Genomic DNA, 8,327 nt, shown 5'->3' with positions numbered 1-8,327 from the left:
CTTTCTGGGCACACCGCCCTTTTGGGATCCGGGCTTGACCGACCAGACCCCCTGGAGGGAGAAGAGCATGCCAGTCTGATTTGGCTATTTGGGGTTTCAGGTACAGAGAGGATAAGTTCTGGGGAGGAGGGAAGGATGTTTTCGAGGTCACTAAAGATATTCCTCTTTGATGGGGAATTTAGTCTGAGTGAAAAGTTTCCATCATCTTTAATGTGTGTTTCAGTCTTGAGGACGACAGGCCCGTCAACAGGTGCTTTAATGGAAGATGAAGAGACCTACAAGAAACAAAATCAGATATGCATTTTTTAAACAAACCTCATTATCATTACTTATGATTGCAAATAAGAGAAAAATAAATGCTTAGGTTCTAGACTTTCATCCATTCATGTTACTTTAAAAGTTTTAGTGCAAGATGATATGTTGAAAATGCAGTGTCATGCAAAATCTTAAAGAAATGTACACAGAAAAAGTTAGGTCTCTCTGCAGCAAACATAATAACACAACCAAGTTTGTCCTATAGTTTTAGTTTTTTTTCTCTCTAATCTGTAGGGGATATGTGCCATAGGGTGGGGGTGAGGCGTTGTTTGTATGTTGACAAGAAAAAACAACTATTGTAATGTAGACTAGTAGTTCTTGAGACTGGTCTTGGTCTTGTCTCGGTATCGGGTCTCTCGGTCTCGCCAAGTCTCTGACTCAGATAATTGAGATGCCATTGCACACCAAGGTGACCAGTTATTCCTCTTGTTAATGTACAGATTTGTAAACTATTTGTATTTTGCATTTGATTTAATGTTTTGGTGCATCTGCATGTCTGTCTGTATTTAATTACAGTATTGTGTTTATAATTACCTTGTTTGAATAAATATATGTCTTCATTGGCTTTTGAACAATATTTGCATATCGTTGTGATTGATTAAGCATTAGATCGAAGTCATTTCAGTAATGCTGATATACGGTGTAATTTGGCTCCTATGATGGTAAATAATGCAATTTCAAGTTGATAATTGTGTGTATCTTTAATATTTAAAATTCACGTTTGCTCTACAAATTAAGTACAATTTAAATCAGTAACATTTACTATTCATTAGACTTTTCTGAGGTGAAGGGGGGTGTTGGAGCCTGGTTATTTTGCTATATGACTTTAGGATTAGTTAATAGTCATGTCAATCCTTAAAAGCACTCAAGTCAATCCTCAAATAGTGTAGAAATATGAGTAGTGCAGTCGCCACACTTTGATATTTGATCTCAGCTAATTGATGAAAACATAAGACATCCATTGTCTGTTTTATTGCGCTGCAGTTGAATACAACCTCATATGTAAACTAAGCAGCTCAGACCAGGACTGTGCTTATAAGATGACAAAATAACTAAGTTTCTTTTTGGTCTCTGTCTCGGTCTTGAGCTGAACTGGCCTTTTTCTTGGTCTTGGTCTTGATACTCTCTGGTCTTGGTCTCGGTTTAGGCGACTACAAGTCTATTGTAATGACACAGTAAATGTGCTAAAATGAGAAATTTCAATAATTAAAAAAAAAACACAACCAAGTAACTAAGTAAGTGTCATGCAAAGGAAGATACTTGACTACACGACAACGTGCATGCACACGAGCAATAAGAACGGAGCTGTATATTTTGATGCAGGTCACAGGTCAAGTGTGAAAAATGTACTGCAGTTGAACGGCAGACACTGCAGATTCCAGCCAAAGCCCAACACTACACCGCTCCCATGCAAGAGTGTGCAAACTAAACTGGTCACAAAACACCAACATATTCTGCCTGATATGACCCACTGTAATAACATAGTCACTGGTTATAACAGGTAAAGAAAACACAAATACTTTTTTCTGCATCCTTCTAAATTAACAGAATTATAGGCCTGAAAAATATATCATATTCCTTCCAAAAGGAAAGCTGTAACTGCTAAAGACTGGAACAGTAAATGTATTATTATGTATTATTATTTTTCTGGTTAAAGTTAAATTTTGAACCCACTTATTTATTTGCATCAACTGAAAGTTGATGCAAATAAATAAGTATGCAAAATAAAAAAGTATGCAAAAGATCTATGAAGATGCTTGGTATACTGAGGAAAGTCTGTCCCCTGATCCATCGCTCCGCTCACTTACCTTTGTATTATAGTTTTGTGTTTCCATATATGAATTACTGTAATATTGTCTGGTCTGCAACTTATCCATCCTTCCTTAACAAACTACTGATAATCCAGAAGAGATTCCTGAGATCAATCTCTATGTCCAATAGACATAATCCATCCGCACCTCTGTTCAAAAAATACTCTATATTACCCATTCATAAACTCAATGTTTTTCACTCATGTTTATTTGTGCACAAGTTTATCAACAATAAGCAAGATCTTCCGGACACCTTTCATAATTTATTTAGTTTTTCATCTGACTTGCATTCATACTCAACTAGACACAGTGTCAATCTACATTTACCCTTCTTTCGAACATCTTTTCATCAGTTTAATATTTCATTTAGAGGTCCTAAACTCTGGAACAATTTAGATATGTCTCTGAGGTCCACATTGTCATTTATATCCTTCAAAAAATTGCTGAAAAAACATCTCATGTCCTAATTTTTCAATGTATTCTCTATTATGTATCCTTGTTTTCTTTTCATGTTTATAATTAGAGTTTTCCTATGTTTGTACATTTAATTTTCTGTTTACAGTAGATGACGGGGGTGGAACTCTGTACAAGCCCTCTGGGCTTCGTTCCCTCCTTGCACTATTTTTTTTAAAATTGTGCTAAATAAATAAATACAAATACAAAAAGTTACATCAAGTTAAAATCATAGCAATTATACACTTTGATGTTACCATTCAAAATTCTCAAAACTCTAAAATGTATAAATACACTTGGCAATAATTTAAAGATTGTGATATCTGCACCTTCAATGCCTAAAAGACATGACATAAACCTTACGTTTTCGTTTTTGGATGGAAAGAATGATCCTATGTTTCTCTGGCTCCCAGGTAACCTTGACGACAGCTGACAGGAAAAAAGAGAAATACCAACATGTTAGAGGAGTGTTTATCCATTAAGACTTTGTAATAAATGGTAAATTATGTTTTATGAGATCAAATTATTATTATTTATCATTAAACAAAAGGGCAGCACGGTGGCTTAGTGGTTAGCACTGTTGCCTCACAGCAAGAAGGTCCCCGGTTCGACTCCCAGGCCTGGCAGGGGCCTTTCTGTGTGGAGTTTGCATGTTCTCCCCGTGCTTGCGTGGGTTTTCTCCGGGTACTCCGGCTTCCTCCCACAGTCCAAAAACATGCATATTAGGTTAATTGATGACTCTAAAATTGCCCGTAGGTGTGAGTGTGGTTGTGTGTATGGTTTGTGTGTCTATATGTGGCCCTGTGATGGACTGGTGACCTGTCCAGGGTGTATCCCCTGCCTCTCACCTAAAATGAGTTGGGATAGGCTCCAGCAGACCCCCGTGACCCCGCAAGGGATAAAGCGGGTAAGATAATGAATGAATGAATGAATGAATGAATGAATTAAACAAAAGAATAACTAAAGCTTACTCTCTGATTAAATTAGTCCAAACATTACAAACGGAATACACATAAAGAGTTACAGTAAACCAGCATGACTCACCTTGGATTTCTTCACTTTGGTCCTGTTCATGATGTCTCTGGTTATGCAGCAGTTTAATGTTGGGACTCTTGCTTAACAACTGGCTTATCTACCACAGTTTAATTAACTGATTGATTATGCATCTGTTAAGTTTAGTTAGCTGATCGATCGTATTGGAAACTGCAGGCTTATCTCGGCGGCATCAGCTAAAAACACCACGAACACGGCTCGAGCTGCTCCGCATCTCCACAACCAGAAGACTAAATACAGACCTGTCTAAGATACGACAACGAAACTACATCATAAAACAAATACTGCAGTCGGAAAAGACCTTCAATGATGACTCTCACTGTACTCATTTAAAGTCCAGGGCGCCAAATTTTCAGCTTCGCGGAACGGAAATGACGTCAGGGAACTTCCGCTGTTTAAAAAATAAAAAATAAAAAAAAAATCCGAAGAAAAAAGTAAACATACGAAACTACTATGTGTCTGGCCATGCTCACCTATTGGAAAAAAGAAATATCTAATAAAAGTACTGGATGGACAAAATCTCTTCACGCTACAGCGTTAAAATGCCATCAACTTGGATACTCCCATTATTCTTTTTTTCTTATAAATATATCTCCCATTATTCAACATAGCACGAAACGTGTAGAAGTAGTATACAATTTTATTTTAAACTCATTAACTATTTACCATTTCTTCGTTTTGAAGCTAAAAAATAAAAAGTTGCTTTTGCAGAGGCTGACCAGGAGGTGACAGCAGAAACCAAAATAAAATAAAAGCCTCCTTTTTGTCTGTAGCTTTGTGTTCATTTCAGGCTTTTGAAAGACAAATACCAGAAATACCATGCACCGACTATGTGTTTAGACATGAGGATTAAGGCCCCCTATTTCTGTGCTGTCAGACAAAACATACCAGTGGGAGGCCTACATGGAGCAGGACAGAGACCAGGACAGCTACCATGTAAACCTGAGAGAATCTAACACACTAATTCAGGGGGAGCAGGGCCTCACTCGTATGTTCTTCAAGCTGAATTAAAACACATTTTGATATCACATCAGCACTGAAGAGTTTCAGCTGGTTTGTGTTTTCAGTCTATCCGCCATATCCAAATAGATGAAATAATTCTCCAGGAAGGAGAATCAGCTTGTGACCATCACTTGTCAACTGGAACACTAGAGCAGCATCTTCTCCATCGCTTGAGGCTGCATCTCTCTCATACATGAAGGAAACCGGGACATGGCTGAACCATGGTTGGACGGCCTCGTTCCAGGGCATTAGTGAAGAGGGTTACTCTCTGTGGCTTGTAGGCACCGTCCACACAGACATTTCCCATGATCACCCATCTACTATGCTCAGGAAGCTTCAGGAGGTCCACTAATATTTTTACAGACCCATCGCCTGTATGTGTACTGATGACTTTAAACTTACATTAAGTATGGTTTGCATTATATACACATACATTTTTGTCATGGAGTTAGTGTTTTGCCACATGATTTTGCCTTTATCTGTAATTTAGCTTTTTCCCTTTTTTTAAACTGTATCTACCTTAACAAAATAAATCTGTAGACAAAAAGGCAACAGTCTTCAGAGTCATAGTGGGGGAAAGGTGTTGAAACTTGCGGTCAGATCCTCCATTTGTGGACATAGAAAAGGCGAGACAGTACGATTGCATTCGTGTGTTGAGTTTTTCAGGACACAGAGTCAACAGGTACTTAACTAATGGAGTTAGCTTTCCCACCTGAGTGGACTTTATAAAGTTGAAGAGACAGGTTTGGTAATAATGTGCACAGTTGTGTTGTTCTTATTTTAGACAGGAGGTTTGAAGATCTGGAGATCAATTGGAATACCAGTAGCCTGCAGTAGCCTGCTAGGACACAAATGTACAAAACCATGGGAGGGATGGAAAAAGAGCAGTGAGCAATCACGCTTAGATGGGAACTGTGAGCTTTCAGGACATTTTACAAAAATTACTTCATAGAGAGCCTTCGATCACTGTGAAGGTATCATCACCTTATCCTAGACAGAGTGTGATGAGTTCTGGGATGAATTCTGGTCATTTAGACTTGTTTATGTACACATTTACAATTCCAGTAGTTATCAACCCCCCCCTAAAATTGAAGCTGCCAGCTGTTTGCGTTGTGCATTAGTCACAAACTAATCCTGTGGAGCCTGGCAGGAGTTCTTCTTTTCTGAGTCTGATCTTGCAAATCTCCACAGTAGATAATATTAGTTCTGCAAATGACGTACCTTGAAAACTGGAATTAAGGATTTTTGACATTCTTGCATTTGTTGCACAAAATCTTAATATCAAAAAGATCAATTCTGAAGTGAAATTCTTATATCTTAACTAATAGTAGGAGGAGCGATTCATAGACGGTAAAATAGAAGCTTTGTACCTCCCACTGCCTATAAACAAGGATCTGAGAGATCACAATCACATGCTTTACTGCATATTTACATAATTCAACTGTGTCACTTCAATGACTCTTTCAGCCAACCTTTCCTCTGTGGGGCTTTTGGTTGTGTTTTTTGTCTTTGTAAGAGGCTCCAGACATTTTCCAGTCTCAGCAGCACTTTCTTTCTAAAAGGTCAAAGCCAAATTAAAAAATACAGAAAGAAAAAAAGGGGGAAAGATGCAAAAGATGGGAAAGAAATTGTCTCCTTGCAGATTCATTAGTGAAATGCATTCAACAAAGCACCTCCACACCTGACTAAAGTGACCTTAATTAATGATTAATGATTAAGCTTTTTCCTACATCCAGTTGTGTCTACTGCAACATGATGCAGCCTTGACGGTTGTCTGGATTTTCACAGAGAAAACTCTACACCACAAAACAAGCAGCTTTTTGATTTCAAATGGAAAAAAAGCTACTATTTTCCCTTCCTGAGAATGCTTTTAGTTAATTTGTCAGTTAAGTGATCATATATTGATCACGTACACACCAAATTACACAGAAGTGACCAATTAATCCATGTTAATTCTTCAACATTTTAAATTGAAAAGATGAACATTTATAAAATGAACATAATGCCAGCTGATTGGAGACAGGTGGACCAGACGAATTAGACCATATTTTACAGAAACAGCAACTTGTCCTTTTAGACCTCACTTCTGTATAGTTTTGATAGTAAAACCAAAACATTTTATTACAGAGGCCTGAATGAATGTGTATTGAAATCAAAGGAATTGTAGAGTGATGACTTTTCATCCTTTACATAGTCAAAATGACTGCAAGACTGAAGACACTTTAGTTTAACATGACACTATGGTCAAATAATTTTTAATTATCTTTCACCAACTATTTGGTTAATTACTTTGTTGCGATCATTCTGTTGAACCACGGTTCACAACTAATGCCTGATTTTCATTAGTCAATGTTCAGTAAACTTTTATTTATTGATTCTATTCTTATCAATTTCAAGTTATTTAAGTGATGGTCCCTATGTGTGAGTGTATTATAGATCAAAGTCCTGGAGAGAGAGATCTCTGACCCCAGTCTATTAAAATCATGAGCAAAGAGGTTCAGGTTGGGAATATACCTGAACAACTAAATGTGGTGCAACACCAGAAAGGGCCAGAGGATCAGTAAACGCATCCAAAAAGCTTGAAAAAAAGAAAGAAAAGAAGAAATTCGACAGAACCTGGACACTTTTGAATCTACGAGCGTCAGACAGTCACTGAACAATCTGGCCTTCATGCCGATCTTCCCACCTCCTCCATGACTCACAGCAGAGACAATGAAGTTAATAGTTGACTCAGTCAGCCCCGCTTTCATGAAGAATGCCTCAGAAAAATGCTGCTTGTCTGTTTGTCCATCCCTCTGTGTCTCACTGTCAGTGTGGGCAAGAGAGATTCATGTGCCTGACAAACATTTAGCTGTCATTGTGGGCTCATCCTGAGATGAAACAAGCACAGTATAATCTATGAGAGAATCACCCTCAAGACTGACACACCAGTGAGAAGTTTGTACTCAAAAAGCAGAGCTACATGCCTGACGCCAGTTTGTGAAGAGAATGTTTTATGAAAGTACTCCAGCTGCAGTGATGTGGCAATGAACGCACTGAAGACGGGAGGCAGACGACGCTTAGAGTAAAGCAGGTGGAAATCCACCGTAGAGACAAGTTAAGATGAAGGTTGAGCAAGGAATGATGGCGAGCAGGCATTGATGTACTGCAGGAGAGGAGCTGATAACCGCAGGGGTGTCGGCCTGCCTGAAGAGGAGGCGGAAGATAAATGAGTGCTCCACAAACACCACCCACCATCTCATGAAATCCCTCTCTGGTTTTATTAGCCTTACACACAGCCACCAATGTGATGCTACATGTTGCCACCTCCTGAGTTGGAGTGGTTAATATGATGTATTAACCTGTCGTAACCTGTGTTGCCTGTGATTAAGGTTCACCCCACCATGTCCCCGAAGAGGATTAAACCAGGTGTAGAAAACCTGATGAAAAACATCCATGATTAAAGGTGATGAGTTCAAATTCACAGGTGGTAGCAATTTCAACTGGGTCTTTGTCAATATTTTAGCCATACAATGAAAACCCCAAACTGAGACTCTACATCAACAGAAAAAAACACATTTATTCATGAATACAAAGTCATCTGAAAACATTTTAACTGTGACATTTCCAGCTGTGAGAGAAAAACTTCTGATTCCCACCTGACATTAGTTATTTTTTTATACCTCTGCAGCTTGATCGTTGATTTCTAACATC

This window comes from Cololabis saira, chromosome 2, assembly GCF_033807715.1.
Source record: "Cololabis saira isolate AMF1-May2022 chromosome 2, fColSai1.1, whole genome shotgun sequence".
NCBI classification, from domain to species: domain Eukaryota; kingdom Metazoa; phylum Chordata; class Actinopteri; order Beloniformes; family Belonidae; genus Cololabis; species Cololabis saira.
The sequence above is the reverse complement of the archived record's forward strand: the minus strand, read 5'-3'. Positions refer to the sequence as shown.